Source organism: Podarcis erhardii (genome assembly GCF_964252035.2).
Source record: "Podarcis erhardii genome assembly, chromosome: 10".
Taxonomy (NCBI): domain Eukaryota; kingdom Metazoa; phylum Chordata; class Lepidosauria; order Squamata; family Lacertidae; genus Podarcis; species Podarcis erhardii.
The window spans coordinates 22,043,187-22,069,330 of record NC_138500.1 but is presented as its reverse complement, the minus strand read 5'-3'; the positions used below and the strand labels follow the sequence as shown (position 1 = coordinate 22,069,330).

General features: G+C 45.7%; 1 protein-coding gene across 1 annotated transcript in view; it reads left to right on the top strand.

The window, feature by feature from the left end:
• Window positions 1–761: 761 nt before the first annotated feature.
• PTN (pleiotrophin) overlaps window positions 762–26,144 on the top strand; it is a 94,146-nt gene continuing 68,763 nt past the window's right edge. The window contains exon 1 of the mRNA XM_081879016.1: window positions 762–1,095. The gene's annotated coding sequence lies outside the window, so the exon portion shown is untranslated. The remainder of the gene's footprint in view (window positions 1,096–26,144) is intronic.

The window sequence follows — 26,144 nt, the reverse complement described above, 5'->3', positions numbered from 1 at the left end:
AGTGGTACCTCGGGTTAAGTACCTAATTCGTTCCAGAGGTCTGTACTTAACCTGAAACTGTTCTTAACCTGAAGCACCACTTTAGCTAATGGGGCCTCCTGCTGCCGCTGCGCCGCTGGAGCATGATTTCTGTTCTCATCCTGAAGCAAAGTTCTTAACCTGAGGTACTATTTCTGGGTTAGCGGAGTCTGTAACCTGAAGCGTATGTAACCCAAGGTACCACTGTATCTGAAAAAATGAGAAGCTGAGGAAATCTGAAATTGGCAGAATCCCCTATCCCTAATTGTTGGCACTGGGCCCTTGTTTACAGATGTAGCTGTTGTGATCCTTTGTTCGTGTATGTGACTAAAATTGCAGTGTTCACCTGTGTAGACTGTTTGTTCAAGCTGTTTCCAGCTCAGATGAGCTTTGGCAAAATGCATCTTGGCCAGCTGTTGTGAAAAAGTGCTGACTTTTGGCTACGGACTGAGCAAAACGGGTTGATACTCACTGGTTGTGCAAAAGCTTACAAACTGATTGGGTGCTTCCTGCATCTGAAGTTTCTGAGGAACTGAATAGTATCCTCTTACTTTCCTTCTGCACTGACTGAAGCCCCTTGAAAAAGATGTCATTCCTGATGGAGAGTTCCTCTCTGATTCCCCCCTCCCCGCTTCCTGCCTTTCCATCGGTCTTGGTGGGAGAGACTGCCCCTTGAGTGACCTGCTTTTAATAAGCTTCCCAGTCAGATCACATGAGGGAACTGTGCTCTGCTCTCTCCCCCCCTCCTTCCCTTTCTTTTCTCTCGCTCACTCAGTCACTCACAGTCTGCTCTCTCTATAGTCAAAGCAAGGATCAGGTTCCCTGCCTTGAGTAGAGAAATTCTGGGGGGGAAATTGAAAGAGGAAGAGGGTAAACTGAGAAGAAGAGGAGGAGGAGCAGAGGGACATTGGAAAGGGGGCAAAGGAAGAAAAGGAGTCAATAATTTCGAGAAGGGGAGAAAAAGAGAGAGAAGCGGAAAAGTGCTGCATTTGCCGAGTGAAGGTGTAGCGAAAGCTCAGAAGTCCTCACGGGGGATTGAAGACTGTTTAACAGAGACGGGAGATTTTGCAACTCAAAGTAAGTACAAGTGGATTTGGTTTGCAAACGCTACTGTCTGATCTCTCTTCCCCCCTCTTTTCAGTGTAAACGGAGATGGATGCTCAGCAACAGAAATCCTTAACTTTCAATGTTTCCATGGATTGAAGAAAGTTGATGGGGGACCTCAGAGTGGCTTCTGGATGTGTGTTTTGTGTTTTCCAACAGAGCGAGGGTGCTGTTCCTTCTGTGTAACAATAGCAGTGTTTGGTATTCCCTAGTAGAAGTTCACACTGAGTGCCAGATAATAGGAGCACCATTCATGGATTTCTTGGGTCCTAGATGGGTGGCATGATGATGCACTGACCAGGGGAACCAGTTGGGTCAACTCTGAGCAAATTACGAGGGGCAAAATGTGTGGGGACTTTTCCTGGGCTTTTCTCTCTGGTATCTTCTGCATTAGCAGGCTGTAAGAGAAGTGCTAGAAGTGGAACGAGGGCCCAATTGTTCCCCTTGGATTCCTCCTGTTGTTTGAGCCCTGCTGGTGTATTGAGATGGGATGAAGGAGAGCTGAGTGACGTGCAGAAGAACCTGTTCTTCCACATCTCTTCCCACGGAGAGTGTGCGCTCTTGTACCCAGCCATAAGCAGAGGGGTGGAGCTTTCCATATACTCTCATCGGTACCAGCTAGTGTTGGTCACTTTTCCTTCCGCTCCATTGGATGAAATGACATTTAGAGGCTGACGGGGACAAGACTGTAGATGGTTGGATGCCAAGTGAGGTTTTCTAGCATTAAAAAGCAGCAAAAAGCTGCTTCTGCAACTCTGTTTTCAAGAATCTAATTTAGCAAGGATGTTTATACAATGCAACTGTCACGAATGGGATGTTTTTAAAAGCTGCTTTTCCCCCCATGCCACATCTGCTTCCCAAGCTTGAAAGAACTCAGGGCAGTGTGTATATGTGTGTGATTGCTTTTTTTGTGTTTAAATTTTGTATCTTAACTTTTTTCTTTGGAAGCTAAGGTGGCACCCAAGGAAGTCTAGAGAGTGTCCCAGTGGCACTGACCAGACCCAGGCTTGCTGAGGTGCAACATGGTTGCCATCTTACTAAACTGTACCTTCAAACTATTCACTGGCAGTTTGATTGTTCAATTGCAACACAGGGAACCCAATTTCACCTGTAGTGCTAGCAAAGCAGCAAGAGACTGGGCATCTGACGTATTTCCTTTTCACCTCTTATAGGAAATGGAAATCTAATATTGTTCCATAGAAAGTGTGAGGATAGGATGAGAAGAAGGTCCAAGGAACGGAGAGGCAGCAATAACACAGTCTTCCATGGCCTCATTGGCGTTGGGTTTTTTGGGTTTCCAGTCTTCCATATGTGGTGCTGTCCCATTTTATTCTCCCCACTAGCTAGGCTGAAAGATGATGGCTTAACTAAGGCCACACAGTCAGGATATGAACCCAGGACTCAGCTGAACCCTCTGTGCCAAGGATGGGGAGCCCTTGGCTCTTCAGAACTTGCTTGACTTCAACTCCTATCAGCCTCAGTCAGACCAATGGTTGGGGATGATCAGAGTTGGAGTCCAACAACCTCTCATGGGGTTGGGGTGGCACAGGCTCCCCATTCATGTTGTGTGTGGTACATAGAGATCTAAACAACTTGAGAAAAGGCCTGCTGGATCAGGCCCAACACCCACCTGGCCCAGCACTGTCCTCACAGTGACCTACCAGATGCCTACGGGAAGCCCACCCACAAGCAAAACCTGAGTGCAACAGGATATCATCTGTTCTGGCAAGGGGTGCAATGGGGTTCACACTGATGGTGAAGTTAAAGGAATTTAAGCAGGCCATATAAAAATATAATCATGATTTTGTGATGATATATGATCATACAATCATGATAAAGTCAGCTCAAGTAGATGTCACCCTATGGCAAAACTAGTTGTGTGGTTATTTTTAATTTTTTCCTTAACTGCATTTTAAAATGATGGTAGGTGTTCTAAAGTTTCATTGCCAGGCAAAATCAGTCAAATGACCATTCACCCTGTGGTGCTGATGTTAATTAAAGAGAACTCTTCCTCTGGGAGATCAGCTATCTGAACTGTGAATAATAAACGATGATGCAACAATAGACCAAGATGGGTTGGAATTAGATCCTGCTGCCCTAGATACCCCAACCTGCCCTTGCCAAACCCTAATCTTAAAATCAATTTTTAAAGACCACATGGGCAACATTCCTGCCACCACTCTTGGTTTCTGGGCTGCAGTAGCTTTTATTAAAATTAAATAACTAAATCCAGTTTTCCTTAAAAAAAATACTGACCCACAAGTCTTCACTTATATTAAAATCTGGCCTGGTGTATTCAGTGGGATCTGAGAATTTGGATTTAACTACAGTTTAAAGCTAAGGCATCTGCCCCTTCTCTACTTCTTTTACATCTCTCACCATACATCAGCCTTTGTCCATCTGATGCTATCCAAAAACTTGGACTATAACTCCTACCAACCCCAGAAAACATGGATGGGAGTTGCAGTTTAAAACAATTCAAGGGCACCTTGCTATGCGCATGGACAGCTCTTTCACAGTGACACTAACTGCAGCCCATTTTGGCTTTGGCCAATGCACATGAAAGTGTACAGAGGCTGTTCAAGTGAACCCTACTATGGCCAAAGTTAACACAAGTTATGACATGACTTCATTGACGCAAGTGATAATCAATGACATGGAGTGTCAGATTCTGAACTGATATTATGTTACACTTCTGCTTTAGTTAAATGTTACTGGGATCCAGGGGCAAGGCACTTGGGTTGTTGTTGGCCAATGGGGGAGCCAATGTGGTGGCTCCAGATGTTGTTGGATGACACCATGTCAACTGCTTCTAGGTTAAAGTGATGGCGATAAAAAGGTGAGAGCCAAGGCAATCACTGGTTCATTGGGCAGTGCAAATCTCACTTTGTCACTCTGCTATGCGAGAGTCTGCTCTCTCTATTCCTATGGTATCATATTCCCCCCAAATGGACACTCGGTTGTCTCTCCCTTCACCACATCACACTTTTCAGGGTAATGTAAGTGAAAAAGAAGGTTGCCCAAATTTAGACAGGAAGTAGGGTAACAAAAGGAAGGGAGGGAGAGATGATGTTAGCCAGGGATGAAGGGCAGAAAACCAAATTACAAATATTCAGGGGGAAATGCTGTCCTCCTCTGGAGGCTGGAAGAATGGGAGAGATATGTTGGTGGGAAGAGAGTTACACTGTTGGAAGTGCCTTGGCTCCACTGACATAGATATTCCAAAAGTGCTGTTGGGCTTGTGGGCCAGGGGTATGTCCCACATCTCCAGCTCTTTTGCTTCCCCAAACTATAGTGGTCAAACTGTATGCTAACCCTGCGGCTGGCATAGTTAGTTGCCTTCGACTGCATTTAATGGGGGCGGGGGGGGGGGGGAGAAAATGCTGCCTCTCACCTCCTGCTCTGAGCATTACAAAACAGCAGGTCAATAGATCTGGCAGTAGCTATATCAGTAGATCTCCTCCACCCTTGGCATGAAGGAAAATTAGTTTTGCTCTGCTTGGCTGCAATCCTATACCCAATTAGCTGAAGTAAGTCCCATTGTGCTCAGTGGGGTTCACCTCTGTGCCGGGTTGCAGGAATTCATTGTTTTTTGTTCCGCACTGTTTTCATCACATGCAGGCCTGCTTCCGTTCTGTTGCAGTTTGTCTACGTTATTTGTCTTGCTGTCCACTGTGGCAAAAATTATGTTGTCATTATGTAGTTCCACCCCGTATCCATTTCAACTCAAAAGAAACACAATGCAAATGCAGAAAAACACAATCAATTGCATATCATTTGTGCACTGAAAGCAACAACAACATCCAATACTGATTGTATTCACTGGATGGAGTTCTGTTCTAGACATGGGACAATAATAATAATAATAATAATAATAATAATAATAATAATAATAAATTTTATTTATATCCCGCCCTCCCCAGCCGAAGCCGGGCTCAGGGCGGCTAACAATAATCAAATAATCAAATAATCACACATTCAAAATATTCATTATAAAAATTAAAATCAAATTAGTGGCAACCGATTAAGCAATATTCTGTGCAGGTTGCCAGAGGAGGGAGTCAGGCTGCGCCCTGACCAAAGGCCTGGTGGAACAACTCTGTCTTGCAGGCCCTGCGGAAAGATGTCAGGTCCCGCAGGGCCCTAGTCTCTTGTGACAGAGCGTTCCACCAGATTGGAGCCGCAGCCGAGAAGGCCCTGGCTCTAGTTGAGGCCAGCCTAACCTCTCTGAGGCCTGGGACCTTGAGGATGTTATTATTTGCAGACCGTAGGTTTCTCTGTGGGGCATACCAGGAGAGGCGGTCCCGTAGGTACGAGGGTCCTAGGCCGTATAGGGCTTTAAAGGTTAAAACCAGCACCTTAAACCTGATCCTGTACTCCACCGGGAGCCAGTGCAGCTGGTATAGTACTGGGTGAATGTGATCTCGCAGCGAAGACCCCATAAGGAGTCTCGCCGCGGCATTCTGCACCCGCTGGAGTTTCTGGGTCAGTCTCAAGGGCAGCCCCACGTAGAGCGAGTTACAATAATCCAGTCTGGAGGTGACCGTCGCAATGGCAATTTCCGCTTCTGTTTCCATTTTCATCAAAGTTCTCTGACATCCCGATCTCTGAGGAGGCATGCATAGGATTGAACTGTTATGCTTTGGTTCAGCTGAGAATGAGGACTGAAAAATTAGGCCAAAGGTGTAATGGAAATAGTGATTTTTGAAAAATGTAGCATCTACATGTTGCTGTGGGAAAGATAAAAGCCTGAACACACCTATTCTTGCTTGCTTGCTTGCTTGCATGGTTTGTTTTATTTTAAGAACACAAGAAGAACCTACTGAATCAAGTCAGTGGTGCACTTAGCCCAGAATCCTGTTCTCACAGTGACAAGACAGCTGTCTATTGAAAGCCCACAAGCATGCAAAAACTCTCTACCCTCCTATAGTGTTCAGCAAACAGTATTCCGAAGCATGCTACCTCCAGCCCTGGAATGAGAATGTAGCCATTGTGGCTCAGAGCTTTTGATAGCCTACTCTTCCATGAATGTTTGTAAACCTCTTTTAAAACCATCCAAGTTGGTGGCCATCACTGTGGAAGCAAAGGTCGTAGTTTAACTATGTGCTAGGCGAAGAAGTTCTTTGTTCCCTCTGTCCTGAATTGCCCAATGTTCAGCTTCACGGATGTCCGCAGGTTCTAGTGCTAGAGAAGGACAAAAACTTCCTTCTGTCCTTTTTCTCCTCAGTTTGCATAATTGTATGCACTTCTATCATATCACCTGTTAGATGCTTTTTCTCTATACTTACAAGCCCCAAATGCTGCAGCCCTTGATGGTTTGGGCTGCCATTTTCTGAACCTTTTCAGAATCAGTGGCTGTGAAGAGTCTGGAGAAGCATGCACACACACACACACACACACACACACACACACACGTGGGGAGGTAGAAACAGATTTTCCTCTCACAGTGAAAATCTGAACTGCGCGAAAATTCAGCAGTTCCCTAATTCCACCATCAACCCACTGCTGCCATGTGAGAAATCTGTTATGTCTGGAGCTTCAATCCCAGAATAATAGACAGGTAGGATTTTAGATTGTAGTAATCTGATTGGCCATTGGAGTCGTCCAATCCGGCCCAGAAGGGAAGTTTGAATCAGCCTATCAGGTGTGACCTGGGTGTGAACAAAGGATATATATCCTAGGGTCTGGGAGGGGCCAGACACACACAAGCACTGACAGAAACACCCGATGACTGGCTGTTTCTATTACAAACTGAAATAAACTCCATGAAAGTGAGGATTCTCTCTGAGTATATTTCAAAATCCATCTAGACACTTTGTTAGATTCAATTTAGAGAATGTTGAAAGAAATGCTGGTGTGGAAAGAAGACCCCTGGACAATGAAGCACACAGCAAACTTTAAAAACAAATAAAGCTGAAAACTAGAAGGCTTGCATCTTCAATATGTGCAAAAAATAAGGAGAGTTAGCACAGGGTTAGCAAATGCAGTACCCTATAGATGTTGCTAGATGACAACTGTTACCATTCCCGAGCATGCTGGCTGCATCTGATGGGAATTTGGAGCCCAACATTTGAGGAGCGCCATATTGGCTGCCTCTGAATTTAGCACACAGGAAGGCTTCCTTCCCACCTTTGCTTCCATAAAACTCAAAGGAGCTGATTTCTCTGCTTGAGGTGTCCAGAGGTGGTGGAAGGAAATGCCCTCTCTCCCTACTTTCATCTGTGGCTGACCCTACAAGTTGTTTTCTTTCTCTGTCAGACACATGAGAAGCGAAGAAGATTCAGCGGACCCCCTGGGGAATTACCCCTGAAGGCTAATAGGATAATGGAACAAGTTCCATGATCTCAGCTAAGTGTGGATTTGATGAAACAGCAGAGAGCTCCATTTAGCTATTTGGTAATAACATCACTCTGAAATTATGGTGGATCAATATGGATAAATATTAAAAAGCTTTGAGGAAGCGGAGGGAAATGGAGAGGAAAGTATTGAGTTTCTGTCTGGACTTTTCTACGGACAGAGGATGCACTCAAGGAAGACAAGAAGCAACGATGGAGTCAGGGACTGTCCTCAGTGCAATGGCAACTGATTAGGGTCAAACACTGCCCTCTAATAGGAAGATTAATCCTGAGATTTCCTTTCCATGAAAAACATGTCACCCCAATGATAATTACATTGATTAAATTACTAACAGGTGATTATTATTTTTTTGCATTTATTTTGTTGAGTATCTACAGTTACATTTTAAGGTCAATTTTGTGAGGGCAGCTAAGAGTGAGGGAGAATTCTTTTTTCTGCAGAAAACATCATGATCTTCTAAAATTATTAGCTCTGTGTGAACCAATGTTGACCTTCACACTCCTCAACAAATATTATTCCAAAGGCACTAAGGTATATCATATTCGGCATTAAGTAATGTGCAATATCATAGAATTGTAGTGTTGGGAGGGTCATCTAGTCCAACTCTCTGCAAAGCATATGGTCCCCATCCAGTTTGAAACTATACTAGACCCTGCTTAGCTTTGCAGATGTGCTGGAAGTTTTATTGTTGCACCAAGATAAAGAACCTTCCCTTTCCAGATCCATTAACATACTAGCCAACTGAACAGACAAAGATGTAGAATGTTGTACATAAGATCCTTCTCAGACACTGTGAGACTTCCCAGACATTACAAGCAAAGAGGATTGCTTAAGGGATTTAGCCTATGTGGATTCTGATTAAGGATGGAGGGAATTTAATTCAGTTTCCAAATAACTATGAATTTACCTAATCCATACTCAGGGGCAGAGGAAGGCGTCGTGACACCCAGGGCGGGCATCACGATGTAAGGTGCATGTGTGGCATCGCTACGTATGACGCATGTGCCGTACGTAGCGACGCCGCACATGCGCTGTGTAGTGGTTTGCCACCGGCACCGCTCCGGCGCCGTACGGACGGTGCTGGGATCCCTCCAGCGCCGCTATAGCCACGTTCATGGCTGCAGTGGCAACGGAGGGATCCCAGTACCGTCAGTACGGTGCTGGAGCAGTGCCAGCGGCAAACTGCTACACAGTGCAAGTGTGGCATCACTACATACAGCGCATGCATGCAATGCCACACATGCACTGTACTTAGAGGATTCCTGCCAGGGCCGGGATCCTCTGCCCACAGCTACAGCCGTGAATGGAGGATCCTCCAAATGCAGCTGCGGTGGTGTGATGGCTGCTCGTGCTGCCGTGAGCCCCCGCGGGGGTGATTTCTTATCTCCCCCGCAAACATGGAATCCGGGGCGTACCGACCCCCATGCCCCCCGTTGCGACGACACTGTCCATACTTTCCAAAGTACAAGAACTGAAACAGAGCCATCCCGCAAAATTTGCACTTCTCTGAATTTTGCCTTGCAGTTCCCCAGCCAAGTAATCGACTGGAGGAGAGTATGTACCAGAACACTTACATTACTGAAAATAACAATTGAAAATGCATTATATTAGGGGAAATCATTTCCAAAATTGCATATAATGGCAAAACTGCATGAAATTGCTTGCAACAAATATATATATAGTAAGCAAAATAGTATATAAAATTATGTAGATTGGGAGAAATATGTCCTAAAATGCTGAATAATTTTGTGAGGATTTTTTTAAAAATTGCACACTGATGTGCAAATGTGAATAGCTGAAGCTAAGATGAGGTGCGGGTGGGGAGAACTGATGGAAAACAAAATTGACAGGTTTGCCCATCCTTAATTCTGATGCAAACTAACCCAATCTACACCTCTGGGGCTTGTGCAGATCAGACCTTAGTTGTTCGCCATATTTCGCACTTCTAGAATGTGCCAATACAGTGACCAACATTTCTTTTTAAGTATGAGATGTATTTTTAAAATAGCATTTTAAAAGAAAATGCAGCTAGAAATGTGTGTTTCTAACAGGATAGAGTGGACTTGCGGGAGAACAAACACAGATGATTTGTCCAGCCTGGCAAACAAGTGCCGTCAGCCAAATGGGGAAGTGGTATCACAAGTGACTTGATTGTATTGTCCAAAGCTGCTCTGAGCTTATGAAGATTGTCGAGCTTATTAGAGATAAGTTTGTGTAATGAAACTGAAAACTCCAGCTGTTTATGTGTTTTGTGTGTAAAACCACCATTGTTTAGGATCATAGGTCTTTGCAGACATCCACTGGGTGTATCACGAACACACAGCTGGGGTGGGGTGTGTTGCAGTGACCAGCCTGGACCCTGACTTATCCTGTAGGGCTCTCAGTCACAGGAAAAATCTGCCCAGGGACCTGCACACAGTGGATCTGCCATTATGATCCCACTGTCCCTTCCATGTTCAGTGGAATGAACATTTCAGAAGCAGAATGGAAATGGCAGACAAGTTATTCCAACCTCAGTGTGTTAATAAAAGATGGCTGTTCACTTCCCCCTCCTACAAAATCCCAAAGAAGGAAGTCTGCCATTTTTCTGGAGAAACTGTGGATTTCTTTCCTCATTGCTTTTCAATAAAACTGTATCTACACTTAAATGTAAAGAACATGGCATACTTCATAGGACTCTCCAGTTTCAGAAAATAAGATACGAATGGTATGATACGAATGAATGCTCCACAACATCCAAATTCTCCTACAATGGGAATATCAGGGAGAAGTGTACTATCCTACTGTTCTCAATGTTCCAGACTTCTGTGGAAAGATACGTTTTTATGTGAGGAAGCATTCAAACTGTGGTCCTGCCCTTCGTTCTAAAATGGTATCACCCAAGCATAATTCATCTGAATAGTCTAATATGCCTTGGTTCCAATGGTCAAATATCCTTGCCCTTCAAAAGCATATTTTCCAAAACGTGAATCTGCTTCCCTGCTTAAACCAAAGGAGAGAAAGAAGCATATCTTTCTGGTAAGGTCATAATTATTTTCTGCTGGAGAATATAGCTTCAATTAATGGATTGGCGATATGTTGTTAGCAGAAATATATGTTGCATGCATGGGATTCATTTTGTGACTTTTTATCTCAAAGAAAAGCATACAGAAATCAATATGTGATCTGGTGTGAAACCAGGACACTGTAACTAACCTAACATGCTCATGCACATAATTCCTTGTGGGATTCAGGTGCCTTGCTAGTGCTTGACTCATATCTTTTGTGTAATTGCCTGGGATTTTATCTTCCTTGTCCACAGAGAACAAGTAGCCCTCACGATCATTCAGTTTCCTGGTTTTCTCTCAGCCACTCTCCAGCTTAAGCACGGCGTGTGTTTCTCTTTCCATCACCCAGCCACCTTGGTTTTATCTGATCTTCCACTGTGCTCTTAAACTCCATTGTTGACCTCAATTTTTGATGGCATGGTGTCCCTCTGCATTGACCTTTTACCTATTTCACAAATGTATATGCCACCTTTCAGTAACGATTTCTGGGGTAGTTCTCCATGAAACAATAAAATAAAACACCTATAAAAATAAAACAAAACAGCAACATCAAATAATAATAATCGAATGTTTAAAATCAAAAACATCCCTAGATATTACTAGCGGATAAATCAATACACTTCAGCTGAGGGCATCAGAAAAACAGTTTATGATAGGGTTGTGCAGGATGGTCAGTGGTGAGGGAGGATGAAAGTTGTCCAATAACATCTGGAAGTCCAGACATAGTTAATGGCACAAAGAAATGCCATGCATTTGGTGAAGTGCAATCACACCTTTTGTACATGTAACTTTTGAAGTATGCAAAATAGATCTTTTTTGCATGCTGGCTTCATTTTGTATTTCAGAACAGGATCAGCGTGTCAGGGAACTGCCATCGGAGAGACAGGTGGTGGACAGGCTACAGGAGAATAGGAGAGAATCTGCAGTAGAAGAGGGAACCAGCAGGGGGAGTGCAGGAGTCACAGCGGAGGGGAGGCTCTGGGATGCTTCCAGTGAGAGTAGTGGAGAGGTAACGGGACCCCCGTTGGGAACGCCCACCCTTCGCCGGAAACTGTCACGCAGAGAGTCTCGAAAGCGCATGTCTGTCAAAGAGCTTTTATGTTGGCGTAAATTCCGTAGACGCCCACTGTCAGATTCTACCAGCGACTGACGGAGTCATGCTTTGGGGGCTCCGTTAGTGCATCGGTTTGGATGACCAGCCAAACCCCAGAGGGATCAAGCTTTTACGCACAAGCAGCTCACTATCCCATCACAGCAATCTGACAGTCTTTGAAAGCAGCTTGTGCAAGCAGAAGGCATCATGAGCGAACCATCCGGAACCGGAGGAGCAGGAGCGGGAGCTGGCGCAGATCCAAGCCTGGAACAAAGGTACAGGGCGTTGGAGGTCCAGCTGGCACTGCAAACGGCCAGGCTCGAGGAGAGGAGGGCTCAAGATGCAGATAAGGGGAAGACCACCCCACTTGCCAGACGGGTGCCTGGACTGGTGCAGAAATTTGGGGGGGATCCCCGGAACTATCAAGCCTTTAGGACAGAGATGCAATATGCTCTCAATCTACTGTTTGATGACTTCCCCGACGAGAACTCTAGAGTGGCGTACGTGATTGGCCATCTAGAGGGAGGGGCGAGGGACTGGGTTCGGCCCCTGATGGCAGCCAATAATGAAATCTTAAAGGACACAATGAAGTTTTTCCGCGCCATGGACTTGATGTTTTCCAGCGAGATCGAGCAGGGAGTGGTGCGCAGGCAGTTAATGGCGTGTAAACAGGGGAGCCGATCTGTACGTGAGTACTGGACTGAGTTCACCATGCTGATTCATAGACTTGGGTGGGACCTTGCTAGTGAACCTATTCAAATGCTGTTTGAAGAAGGTCTCTCTCCGGCAGTGAAAGATGAACTTTCCCGGGCGCCTAGGGCGGAGTCTATGGATCAGCTGACTAAATCAGCGCTGTCCATTGGGGCACGCCAGGAAGCTAGAGCTATGGAAAAGCGGGAAGGAAAGGGGGAACGTTGGAAGGACTTCCGCATTCCAGAGATTCCGGAGCAGCCTTTCCCGCCAGCAGAGCCGATGGAACTTGGAACAGCGCGCGCGCGCGCAGTTTCAAACACCAGTGAAGGGCGGAAGAAGGAGGGAAAGAGCGGCAAGCGATGCTATCTCTGCCAACAGCCAGGTCACTTTGCCAGAGTCTGTCCGCAAAGGAAGGAATGGCAAGGGATGGCGGGAACTGTTGGGGGGAAGGAGGAAGAAGAAATCACGGAGCCAGTAAAAGCCAACGCCTGGTTGCCAACATCAGGGCACAGCAGCCAGGCCAGGGAGTAATGAATGTGCCCACGCCGGAACCTCCAAGACCAGCGCTTGTGATAGAGGTGTTGCTGGAACTGGCAAACGGACACCCACTGAAGATAAAGGCGCTATTGGATTCAGGTAGCTCATGTAATTTCATGAGCAAAGAGTTTGCAGCTGCACACCAAATACAGACTATCCCATTGAGTAAGCCTTTGCAGGTTACCACGATTGATGGGAGGGAGCGCCTGAGGCAAGGCATGTAATCTCTGAAGACCGCTGGGTGTGTGGGGCGGCATTGGTGGGGCAGAGGGAACTGATAGAGGGTACGGAGAAAGATGAATACGCCCAAGAGAAACTCAGAGAGCTCCGGAGGACAGAGGAGAACACAGGGGGGTTCGAAGAAAAGAACGGGGCGTTGTATTACAAAGGGGCACTGTACATACCCGACGGGGAACTGAGGGGGAGAGTACTCAAGCAGTTGCATGACAGCCCCACAGCGGGACATTTTGGACAGCACAAAACCATGTGGTTGGTTACCAGGGAGTTTTGGTGGCCCAAGGTGAGGGAGGACGTACGGGAATATGTCAGGGGTTGCGACAGGTGCCAGCGAGCGAAAGGAGAGAGGGTGGCGCCAGCGGGGCTATTACAACCCTTACCCACGCCCGAAAGGCCATGGGAGGCAGTATCCATAGATTTTATGACGGACCTGCCAAAATCCAAAGGCAAAACAGCTGTCATGGTGGTGGTAGATCAATTAACCAAGATGTGTCATTTTATAGCTTGTTCACATGCAGTCACAGCGGAGGAAACCGCCAAGTTGTTTGTAGAACATATTTTCAAGTTGCATGGCGCCCCCTTGAGGGTGGTCAGCGACAGAGGGAAACAATTTACTTCCAGGTTCTGGAGGAAACTTATGAGCTTACTGCACGTAGAACTCAATTTCTCAACTGCCCGGCACCCAGAAACCAATGGGCAAGCGGAAAGGGCAAATGGGGTTTTACAACAATACTTGAGGTGTTACGTAAAGGACAGAGAAAATGATTGGGTGGATAAGTTACCTCTAGCAGAATTTGCCTACAACAACGCGGAGAACGTGTCCACAGGGATGAGTCCCTTCCTGGCAAATTATGGGTGTCACCCCCGGGCATTCCCAGGAGAGGGAGGGGAGAGGTGGAGCGTGCCGGCGGCGGAATATTTTTTTGAAGAGATGGAGGCGATCCACCGTCAGCTTCAACTTAACTTAGAGAAAGCCAAGGAAGAATATAAGAAGCAAGCAGACAGAAATAGGAGGGAAGGTGAAACTATAAGGGTGGGGGACCGGGTGTGGTTGTCCACCCAAGGGCTACCGTTCAAGGGCGGGAGTAAGAAATTGAGGCCCAAAAGATTGGGACCCTTTGAGGTCATACAGCAGGTCAACCCAGTGGCATTCAAACTCAGGCTGCCCAGTCACATGAAATTACACCCAGTATTTCACAGGTCATTACTGTCGCCGTACCGAGAGGGACGCGAGTGGGGGGAGCGTGAGAGAGAGGCCACCCAAACGCCCGTGATAGAAGAGAGAGAGCGCGACATGAACGTGGCAGGAATCATTGATTCCAGGTGGAAGGGGAATCAGGTGGAATATCTGGTAGAATGGGAGGGGGAAGCAGAGTCGGAAAACACTTGGGTACCAGCAGAGGTAGTCAATGACGAGGTTTTAATAGAAACATTTCATCAGCGTTTCCCAAGAAAACCGCAACCCGTGGCTCGATTTAGAAGGGAACACTTTGGGACCACCGATGAGGAAGGAGAGTTTGAAGGGTTCCCAGAGTCAGGGGTGGGTGAAGAAGCCGACTCCGACGAAGAAGAGGAAGACGGGGAGAGAGACGGTACGCCGTGGCTGGAAGTGTTAGAATCCTCGGACGACGAGGAGAGTTCCTTCAGGGGCTTTCCGCCCTCACCGCCAGTGGGAGAGGAGGCGGGAGGGGGTGAAGGGGGCCCTGGGGGGGAGGTGGATGTCAGGGAACTGCCATCGGAGAGACAGGTGGTGGACAGGCTACAGGAGAATAGGAGAGAATCTGCAGTAGAAGAGGGAACCAGCAGGGGGAGTGCAGGAGTCACAGCGGAGGGGAGGCTCTGGGATGCTTCCAGTGAGAGTAGTGGAGAGGTAACGGGACCCCCGTTGGGAACGCCCACCCTTCGCCGGAAACTGTCACGCAGAGAGTCTCGAAAGCGCATGTCTGTCAAAGAGCTTTTATGTTGGCGTAAATTCCGTAGACGCCCACTGTCAGATTCTACCAGCGACTGACGGAGTCATGCTTTGGGGGCTCCGTTAGTGCATCGGTTTGGATGACCAGCCAAACCCCAGAGGGATCAAGCTTTTACGCACAAGCAGCTCACTATCCCATCACACAGCGCAAAGAGGTTCCAAATATATACAACAGATGAGTATCTCCAGTGGATTTCTTGGGTGGGTAGGTGGGAACTAATGCAAAAATGGTTCTGGAGGATGTGTTATCAATACTGGCTTTGGAAAGTGGCGTATCTCTCAGATGGAGTTGTGACACCCCTAGGATTGGGCCTAAAGGACAAGGTGGATACAAATATCTCAGGTAGTTTGGCTTCTTCCATGCTCTTTGTTTGAGCCAGAGCATAGGGAAAGGGCTAGATCATGGGTAGGCAAACTAAGGCCCGGGGCCCGGATCCGGCCCAATCACCTTCTAAATCCGGCCAGCAGACGGTCTGGGAATCAGTGTGTTTTTACATGAGTAGAATGTGTGCTTTTATTTAAAATGCATCTCTGGGTTATTTGTGGGGCATAGGAATTCGTTCACCCCCCCCACTCCAAAATATACTCTGGCCCCCACAAGTTCTGAAGGACAGTGGACTGGCCCCCTGCTGAAAAAGTTTGCTGACCCCTGGGCTAGACTCTCAGCATCTCTGAGTGTACCTCCCAAATATCAAGTCTTGTCAGTCGAGTTCTTCCCACTCCCCTCGGTATGGGATTCAGATTTCTTGCTACTTATTAAGGTTTTATCTATATTTAGTACTATCTACTCAGGCCATTGTGTGGTGGATGCACATTTGATATATGCGGTTTTACCCAACACATGCATTTTGTACTGTGCCCTGGTTTCGGCTGCACGTAGAATGCATCGTTGACATTTCTAAGTGTGCTGCAGGCTGGCGTAATTGCAGCTGTGACCATAATGTAATCGTAGCTGTGACAGCGTTGGCTTATTTTTTCCAAGGAAATAAAGGAATGAAGGATGGATGGATGGATGTACAGAAGGAAATAAGGAAGGAAGGGACGCCCGGAATTATATATGATCATATACCCCCATGTGATTGTTGTCATTAATAGTGAGGTTTGACCAAAGCTTTTTGTGGCAACGGAAATGTCTACGTACAATACTACTATGAAATGAATCAATGCATAAATCTTGAGCTGCTTCTTGGGTGTTTTTTGTCTGCATATTCATTTCACAAAATTTCATGCACCACTTGACTGCAAAAAACCAATGACCTCAAAGCGGTCCCTTAGTGCAGCGGCTGTACACAGTAGTCCTCATGCAGTCTGAGATTTGATGCAAAAGTTTATAAACATGATGACTGATTTCTTTTTGTAGACAGGCATCTAGGAAATGTTGACAAATGCAAACCTTGCCTCTAATAGTGATAACTGTAGTGTGTTTGTGTATCTGTACCATTGTGACTACAGTGGCACCTCGGGTTACAAACGCTTCGGATTGCAAACACTTCGAGTTACAAACTCCGCTAACCTGGAAATAGTACCTCAGGTTGAGAACTTTGCCCCCGAATGAGAACAGGAATAGTGTGCCGGCAGTGCGGCAGCAGTGGGAGGCCCTATTAGCGAAAACACGCCTCAGGTTAAGAATGGTTTCGGGTTAAGAACAGACCTCCGGAATGAATTAAGTTCGTAACCCGAGATATCACTGTATTGAGTGTAAGGCAGTTTGTGAAAACTCTTTCTTTTGGGGTCAGTCATATGTTTACAGTAAAGAGGGATTCTGGCAGAAAGCAGGTCAATAGCCTTTTCAAATTGATTCAGGGAACATTTTGATCTTCTATTAAGCTCAGATAAGGCCTATCATCAGTAACAACAGAATATGCCCATCACAGATCTCTCAGTATCTTTATTTTGATGATTGCCTAGTAGGTAAAAGCCAGCAATCTGTAAGGAATCCATCAACTGCCTACAATTTTCTTGGCTTGGAGTCACCTTCATCTGTAGTGTTTGTCAGCTTAAAAAACACACCAAAAAACACCAACATAGGGTCATGTTCAAAGTGCTTTTCAGGCTTCTTTAAATTTCATCTGCCTTTTAATTACGTTTTAGTTGTCACAGTGCGTTTGTTCAATGCTGTGTTAAACAACCATACCCTTGATGTCATAACATAAAGCTTGATCAGGGTTTCAGTGTGCTTATATGGGTTTCCTGATGAGGAACAAATATGCCTACTTCTGGGCTTGGATCTCAAGCTGTTGATGTGCCCAAGTCACTCATTTTAAAGTGTCCTTTCACAGTTTGCACCTGTGAGATTTGCAATTGGTACCATGGACACCACAATCTGATGCCGTTAGCTTTCTGCTGTCAGGAGAGAATGAATTATTTTTTTTAAGCCAACCTGCTTCTCCATCCTCTTGCTAGGAATCCTTGCTGTTACTGAAGGAAGGCCTCTGAGATGCCTTGATTGTCTCCCAGTGGCCTGGGTCACCTGACTCACTTGTTTGTTTGGATTGCTCTGTTCCCGGAGGTCACAATGGTGTTTTTGTTTTGTGTGAGAGTCTCCGGCACTTCCACTAACAGATCGCCTGGGTGCAGCTGAGCCTACAGTGAGAACCAAGGCAAGGGTAGAAAAAGGAAAGAAAATCCAACCAGTGGTTTCCCTCCCAGATCAAATCAGAGTACATTTCAGTCAAGGGTCATGGGTTTTCTTCATTAAATTTCCCTCCAATTACATCAGCATTTCCGTTAGATGTAGCTCCATTTCTTTCCAGACGAAATGCAAGGTTGTTGAAAAGCTGCTTTACACACACCAGAGGCGTCAGCTTGTGATAGATATTGCGGGGCCTGGCATCGCATGTGTGACGTCACATGTGCAACACACCACACACAAACGTGACATCATGTGTGCATTGTCGCATCATCGGGAAGAGGTCAAGTGCAGAGCTGAAGGCGGCTTGGCTACAATGGCGGGTGACTCCTCCTTCCATGGCAGGAGGAAGAAGAGCTGGCCACTGAAGCCATGCCATGCTCATCTCGAGAAGACCCTAAGGGGTCTTCGCCATGGGATCACATTCATCCAGTGTTGCACTGGCTCTTGGTGGAGTACAGGATCAGGTTTAAGGGGCTGGTTTAAACCTTTAAAGCCCTATATGGCCTAGGACCCTCATACCTATGGGACTGCCTCTCATGGTATGCCCCACGGAAGACATTACGGTCTGCAAATAATAACACCTTGGAGATCCCGGGCCTCAGAGAGATTAGGCTGGCCTCGACCAGGGCCAGGGCCTTTTTGACCTTGGCCCCAGCCTGGTGGAATGCTCTGCCACAAGAGATCAGGGCCCTGCGGGATTTGACATCTTTCTGCAGGGCCTGCAAGACAGAGTTGTTCCACCAGGCCTTTGATCGGTGCTCAGCCTGATTCCCCTTTTCTTTTTGTATAAGAACTAATATGAAAGAGGCCTCCCAGCATTCTCACAGGCCCATACAAGATCAACGTAAACAGTTAGGCCAGTGAGCACTTTCTGTTCCCAACTCTAACCCTGTGGAAAGCCATCTAATTAGAGTTTGATTTGATTTTGACCTGTTTTTAGGAGGTAATTTAATTATTGTTTGATTTTCTACCAATGTTATATATCTGATGTTAGCTGCCTGAGCCTGACTTCAGCCGGGGAGGGTGGGATATAAATAAAAGTTGTTGTTGTTGTTGTCGTCGTCATCTCCACACTTGCCCTCCTCCAGCCCCTCAACATTGTGTGGGAACCTCCCAAAAGATATTGGGTGGGTCCAAAACAGCTCTAACCCCATGAGTTGGCACATACCCACACAAAAGGAAAATAGGGGGGGGGGGAGATTTCCCTCACCAGAGTTCAACATGTAAGCCAGCGGTGCTGTTGGACTACAGTTCCCAAGCAACACTAACTGTTGGCCATGCTGGCTAGGGCTGATGGGAATTGGAGTCCTGAAGGGCGCCATATTGACCTCCTCTGGTCTAAGCATACTTACTTTTCTATGGAAACAAATCCTTAATCCAAACCAGCAGCTCCCAGGCATGGTATGTATATGTAAGACTATGTGTGTATGTGTGCTACTTTGTAGTGAGTTTCCTCCCTTCCCCTTAAAAAAATATCCTAGTCCAGCGTACCAGGGGTGTGGTGGGGGCTGCTTGTTGGACCAACATCTTAGTTAAAGGTAAAGGTAAAGGGACCCCTGACCATTAGGTCCAGCCGTGACCGACTCTGGGGTTGTGGAGCTCATCTCGCTTTATTGGCTTCCGGGTCATGTGGCCAGCATGACTAAGCCGCTTCTGGCAAACCAGAGCAGCACATGGAAATGCCATTTACCTTCCCGCCAGAGCGGTACCTATTTATCTACTTGCACTTTGACGAGCTTTCGAACTGCTAGGTTGGCAGGATCAGGGACCGAGGAACGGGAGCTCACCCTGTCATGGGGATTCGAACCGCCGACCTTCTGATCAGCAAGTCCTAGGCTGAGGTCACACTAATAACAATAATTTTATTATTTATTTGCTGCCCATTTGACTGGGTTGCCCCAGCCACTCTGGGTGGCTTCCAACAAAATATTTAAACACAAAAACCTCAAACATTAAAAACCTCCTTGTACAGGGCTGCCTTCAGATGTCTTCTAAAAGTTAGATAGATGTTTATTTCCTTGACATCTGACTGGAGGGCGATCCATAGCGCGGGTGTGACTACAGAGAAGGCCCTCTGCCTGGTTCCCTGTAACCTCACTTCTCACAGTGAAGGAACCACCAGAAGGTCCTCGGAGCTGGAACTTTGTGTCTGGGCTGAATGATAAGGGTGGAGATGCTCCTTTAGATAGACAGGGCTGAAGCCGTTTGGGACTTTAAACACTCAGAAACATACTGGGAGCCAATGGAGATCTCTTAGAACCAGACTAGAGGAAGTCCAAGCTGCAGTTACATCCTATGCCAGCCCTCTCCTGTTCTCAGGATAGGCAGCGCTGGTATGAAAAAGAGCTGCCCCATAGATCTGTAAGAGCATAGATGTTCCAGGTGAGCATCCAGATGACTTTGCACAGGAACAAGCTATATTGTTGTGGCTAAATGTAATGCTGGGACATGGCCTAAATCCCATTAATTTTAGTGGAGGAGATTTAAGCACATACTTAATTCTCCCATTGAAATAGATGAGCCTTAACAGCGCTTAACTTTGGCTGGAGTATGCCCTATCATTATAATTAAATTACAGGGATACACTGTCTACCTCACTTAGCAGAAAGGACAATTTAAGATAATAGCTCAGTCATATTTCAAAGCTTATTCCACCCTTTTCTGCCTTGCCTCTGGAATGTGTATGTCAAAGAGTTGTCATGGTGGTAGCCAGAAGTCACTGTAGAGCTGTAGCAATTGAGCAGCAGAGATGCATTTTAAAGAAAGTTGCCAGTTCATTGGGATGACTTTCTCAATTTATTCCCAAATCCTCTTGGCTGTGATCTGCAACTATTTTACCTGAGGATCAGTTTGAGGAAAGCCAACGTTTCTTTGACAGAGTTTGGATTTCCTGAGCACTTTTGTGGTTATTCGTCTGAAGAGGTTTGAGGCTGCTGTTTGCCGGAAACTCCACCGACTTTTGAGAGTTGGGCTGGTCCCATGATGCTTCCATTGAGTTGGTTAATTACTGTAACTCAGGGTAGTTCTTTCCGTTCATGGAAGCAGAAAATAACCCTGCTGTGGGTATTTACAGAATGAACATTACAGGCAGCATTAGGCAATACTTGTCAGCCTCAAGGGCAGTATTGGTAATTTAGGATCCCGAAATATGTGACTATATATAGGCCATTTCAGTTGACTTGGTTGACTTCAGTTGACTTTCAGTTGACTTTAGTTGATTTGGCCTGCCACTTCAGGGGGTGAGTGCAAGCACCAAGTTTCTTTTTTTTAAGGGGAGGAGCTTCCACAGGACATCTGCAGTTGCCCCCCCTGGTGGTTCTACCCCAGGGGTAAGTAAGCTCAGGCCTAGAGGCAGTCCTCCCTATCTGCCTCTCAGCCATCTCCCTCACCAGTCCTGCTCTGTAACTTCCTTGACTGCCTTTTCCTGGCTGGAATGTGGCCTTGAGTCACGACCCTGCCTCCTGCTTCCCTGGATGTGTGTGGGCATGTGAGCCAAACCCTCTGGATTTTGCATGGCTGGTATTTGCTTAGTGTACAAAGATAAGAGTCATATCCATTGCCCCACCCACATTTATATGTAAGCCTACCCACTTTTGCCTCTGGCCACACTCACCATGGCCATGTGGCCTCCAGAATGTTGCCCATGAGAAAATGCCGCCTTTGGTCAGGAAAACTCTACCAGCATCTTGCTGTTGTTGCCAGCTGCTGCTGCTGCTACTACTCTGCTTCCTCATTCCTACCACCTGCTTGCCCAGCGGAGCCAGTGAGGAAGCACACAATGACAGCTACTCTTCCTCTTCCTCGCCACTGCTATCCTTTGCAATCTCATTCCCTCTGGGCCATAGGGAGGTGCATATGAACAGGCAGGTTGCAATGGTGAAGAGCAAGAGAAGGTCCAGGGGACTCTTGTCAGTAGACCCCTTGTTGGGGTACCGATCCTAGGCAAGGGCCTGTTCATGCTGACCCTTGACCTCAGCCCATGAAGGTGGTTGGTCCCCATGTGCACCATCTTGAATCATTTCAATCAACTGCATAGCTTTCCATTGCCTGCACATTGCTGTGGCGAGATGTTCATGTGGTTGAAATTAGTCCTGGCCATGCAACAAGTTCAACATGCAGTACATCTGGATGTCTGGCCAAATGATCAATTACTGCCTTCTCTGGCCAGATTAGCTTATTGTGATCGGTGGCGGAGTTAATCATTTTTTTCTTCCCTACACAAGCTGGCCTGACAACAGACAAATCACTTGGCTGTCCAGCAAGTTGTAGTTATGCATTATTTACAGAGCTTTGAAAATTCTCTAGGTGCTGTGCGAAAATCAGCAAACAACACTGGCTCCGTCTGCAGGCTTGAAATGTAGTACATGCTGCACATTAGGGGGAAAAAAGAATCAAGGCAAAAAGGAAAACCATCAAATCCAGGCAGTGGCTCTTAACAGTGGTAATGTGCATTGACTGCTACTGAATGGCCAGCATTGTTCATTCTTACCTACCATTCTTCCCCCATTCTTAGCAACCTTTCTTTGCTAAGAGTGGGTTACGGTACTTCTGATTTATTTATTACATTTGTATTCCACCTCTTCCCCCATCAAGGAATCTCATCCACACATTGGCCAGATCCATCCACACATTGGCCAGATCCAGACCGGCTTAGCTTCATCAAGCTGGTGCTGGAGAACACAATCCTTGACACACTAAATACAAAAAAACCCGCAACTAGGTCTAAAGAAACTAAATACGGTATATTTATTTAACATATATATGCAAGAGTACAGTATCTGGCTGATGGCCAATAGAATATGCAATAATAACTGGATAATCTTGTATGGTTTTACATTTCTATGCATTTGCAGTGTGTTATAACACTCCTTGTGCAGAAGGAGAAGCTGTCCAAATATTCCACTGACAAAGACTCTTGAGAGTCAAAATATGTTGGGCAAGGCATTTGGAATGCAGTTTCTATCAATCTTTAGTTGTGTTTTATATTGTTTCTAAACTTAAGTTTTGTGGTTTTTCTTACGTGCCTGTGAAGTGCCTCAAGACTTACTGGTACGTGAAAGGTGATTCATAAATAAAACACAATAATAACAATCAATAATAATAATAATAATAAACTGACAGAACTCCCTCCAAGGGAATCTCAGCCTTGATCCTTCAAACATTCAATGTGTTGAAGTCCAGCTGGTGGGTTGGGGATAATCCGAATAAATCCATAGCTCTCCACCATCAGTGTCTCAGAAGCCCCTTCGCTAATCCTGGGTTCCGAATTCCTGAAGAGGGCTTGTGTTCAAAACCCAGGTTTGCTAAGTTAGCACACTTGAAAAATGAAGGAGTGGTTCTCATGGCAGTGTGAAAAAGGGAAATTTGCCAATTTTGATTGACTAGGTCAGTGATGGCCAAACTTGGCTCTCCAGCTGTTTTGGGACTACAACTCCCATCATCCCTATCTAACAGTACCAGTGGTCAGGGATGATGGGAATTGTAGTCCCAAAACAGCTGGAGGGCCAAATTTGGCCATCACTGCACTAGGTGATTCCATAAAGCCAATTTGCAATCCTATGAAATCTTGACTGCTGTTGTATCATACCAGCTGCTTCATGGCTTGCATACCTGCCTAACCCTGAAGGTTCTGCATTTCTTCCTTGTGCTCTGCAGAAAAAGCTGCAGCAAAGGAATGATTTAGTTTCTGGACAATCTCTTTATCCCCTTTGATTGCCCCTCCATAGCTTCCCAGTCTTGTCGGCCCACCATCTCTCCCACAAGGCATCTTATTTCTGGTGTACTTAAAGAAATCCTTATGCCTTGTCGGCCTGCATTTGCCTCCTCGTTCTTCAAATTTGCTACAAGGCTTCTCTTAAATCTCCAATTTACATTTTGCCTGCCAACGTTGCTCCTTTCCATCAGCATCACTTGGGCTGGATATTCAATTTCTTTTTAGAAGGGGACCTTTTCTTTTTTTACTTCTTTTCTTTGACTACATAAGTTCTAATTTTCAGTACCATCTCTGCTTGCTAGGAGGCAAGTGCTGGTTTCATAACTGAATTAGGATACCCTTCATGGCACATTTCTGAACCTTTATCACATCATCTTCCCCCCTCCATTGTTCACTAATGTGTTGAGTAATTATTATAAAATCATGGAGCCCAACATGCAGCACTGTGAAGTCTTAGAATAGGAACCTGTGGCCTTCCAGATGATACTGAACCAATTCCCAGCATGTTCGGCATTTGGCCATGTTGACTGGGATTGACTGGTGAGTTGGAGTCCAAACGCATCTGGAAAGCACCAAGTCAGGGATAGGGGAAGAAATTTGGATCATTTAAAGGTGAACTTACTTAGTCGGTACTTCTTGAAAAAAGCATGTGCTCTTTCGAAATTCACACTTCTCTGAATTTTGCAATGCATTTCTGCAGCAAAGTAATGTGTGCAAAAAAGCATTAACCAGGGTAAAATGTGCATAAAAATCTATATTTGGTGAAGAGGGCATACAGAATTGTGTATATTTGGAGAAATTCACCTTGGAATGCTGATGAATTTTCATGAGGACTTTGTTTAAGAAACTACCTGACATGGAAATGTGGAAATGAAATTTAAGAATGGAAAAATGAGATACCAAAATTGACAGATTTGTCCTTTTCTACACCAGATTGGGAAGACTGTCCTAATTTCATTATCGATCTTCTATCATATCCAGTTATCTTAAAATGTAAGATTCTTTCTCCCTGAATCTAGAAAAGAGGTTGAGAATCTTTGGTCCTCCAGATGTTATTGGGCTACAGCTCCCCTCTTCCCTCACTATTGTCCACATTGGCTGAGGCTGATGGGAAGTTCATAATAAAAGGACCCACAAGTGCAGTATGACAAAAGCTAATTTCTCAAACAAGTGTGCCTTCACTGCCTAGGCTTACAAGGCAAAACTGAGAAAACATTTAGCTTTTTAAGATGGGCAGTTACAGAAGAAGTGTTCAAGAGAGCTAAGTGCTGTGCTCGCTTCAGCAGCACATATACTAAAATTGGAATGATACAGAGAAAATTAGCATTGCTCCTGTGCAAGGATGGCACACAAATTTGTGAAGCGTTTCAGAGAGAGAGAGAGAGAGAGAGAGAGAGAGAGAGCCAAGTGCTCAGGTGATATTATAATTAAATCAAGCTAGTGTATCTCGTTTATTTTATATTTACCTCTAAAAATATGTATGTACTGTAAATTCACAAAGCATTTCACAACGACTTCATATAAAACAGGTACAATAAAGGTAAAGGACCCCTGACCATTAGGTCCAGTTGTGACCGACTCTGGGGTAGCGGCGCTCATCTCGCTTTATTGGCCGAGGGAGCCGGCGTACAGCTTCCAGGTCATGTGGCCAGCATGACCAAGCCGCTTCTGGCGAACCAGAGCAGAGCACGGAAACGCCGTTTAATTCCCACCGGGAAGCAATTTGCTTGCTTTGACGTGCTTTCAAACTGCTAGGTTGGCAGGAGCAGGGACCGAGCAACAGGAGCTCACCCCGTCACGGGGATTCGAACCGCTGACCTTCTGATCGGCAAGTCCTAGGCTCTGTGGTTTAACCCACAGCGCCACTCGCGTCTCTAAAACAGGTACAATAGACACCATATATAAAAAAGGTTAAGACCATAAACAAATAACTGTTGTGGAGAGATGTATTCTTACTTGCTTGTGTAAGCCTGATGGAATAGAAAAGTTTTCAGCAGTTGTTTAAACAGTTGCAACAGAACATGCCTGCTGAATATCTGTTGGCAGAATACTTCAAAGGAATGGTTTGGTGACACAAAAGGCTCAGTTCCTTGTTGTTGTCAAATGAGCCTCGCCAACTCAGAAAATGACCAATGATACTCCAGCAGGTATTTTCAGTGATGGAGCTGGAATATAAGGGTTCAGGCAGTTCTTGTACCCTTTCACCCCAGTCTCAGGCCTCTTGTGCAAGCACTTTTTCTGAATAGTTTAATCCCTCTGTTTTACCAATACGTCACAAGCCATGACATTATAGGTGTTACTCCTACATTACTGGTGAATGCTCTGGCCCTGCGTTTCCAAGGTTAAGAATGCCAGGCCTATGTGTTTATCAAGGACTGTCCATGTTTACCAGCTTAATTTCAAGGAGGGTTGCATCACTTGATGAATTGTGCTCTATGGGTGTTGTGTGCATTTTTCAACTTCATGCTAAATTCCTGATGTGGCCCTCAATAGAGACCTGATTCCAAGCCCCAATCATCCCTCCAGTCTAGGAGTTGCAACGTTAGGTTATCCCAATGAAGGTTTGGCAGTTATAAGAAAAACTTTAAATGTTTTTGTAAAAATAAAAATCACATTATGATGACAGACAGCACTAATCCAGTGTCCATTCGCAGCATTCTACCTAAAAGCTGCTTAAGTTAGTCTGTTGAGTACGGGGGGGGGGGGGAATCTGTCTGCTAAGTCCATTCCAATCCAATTAT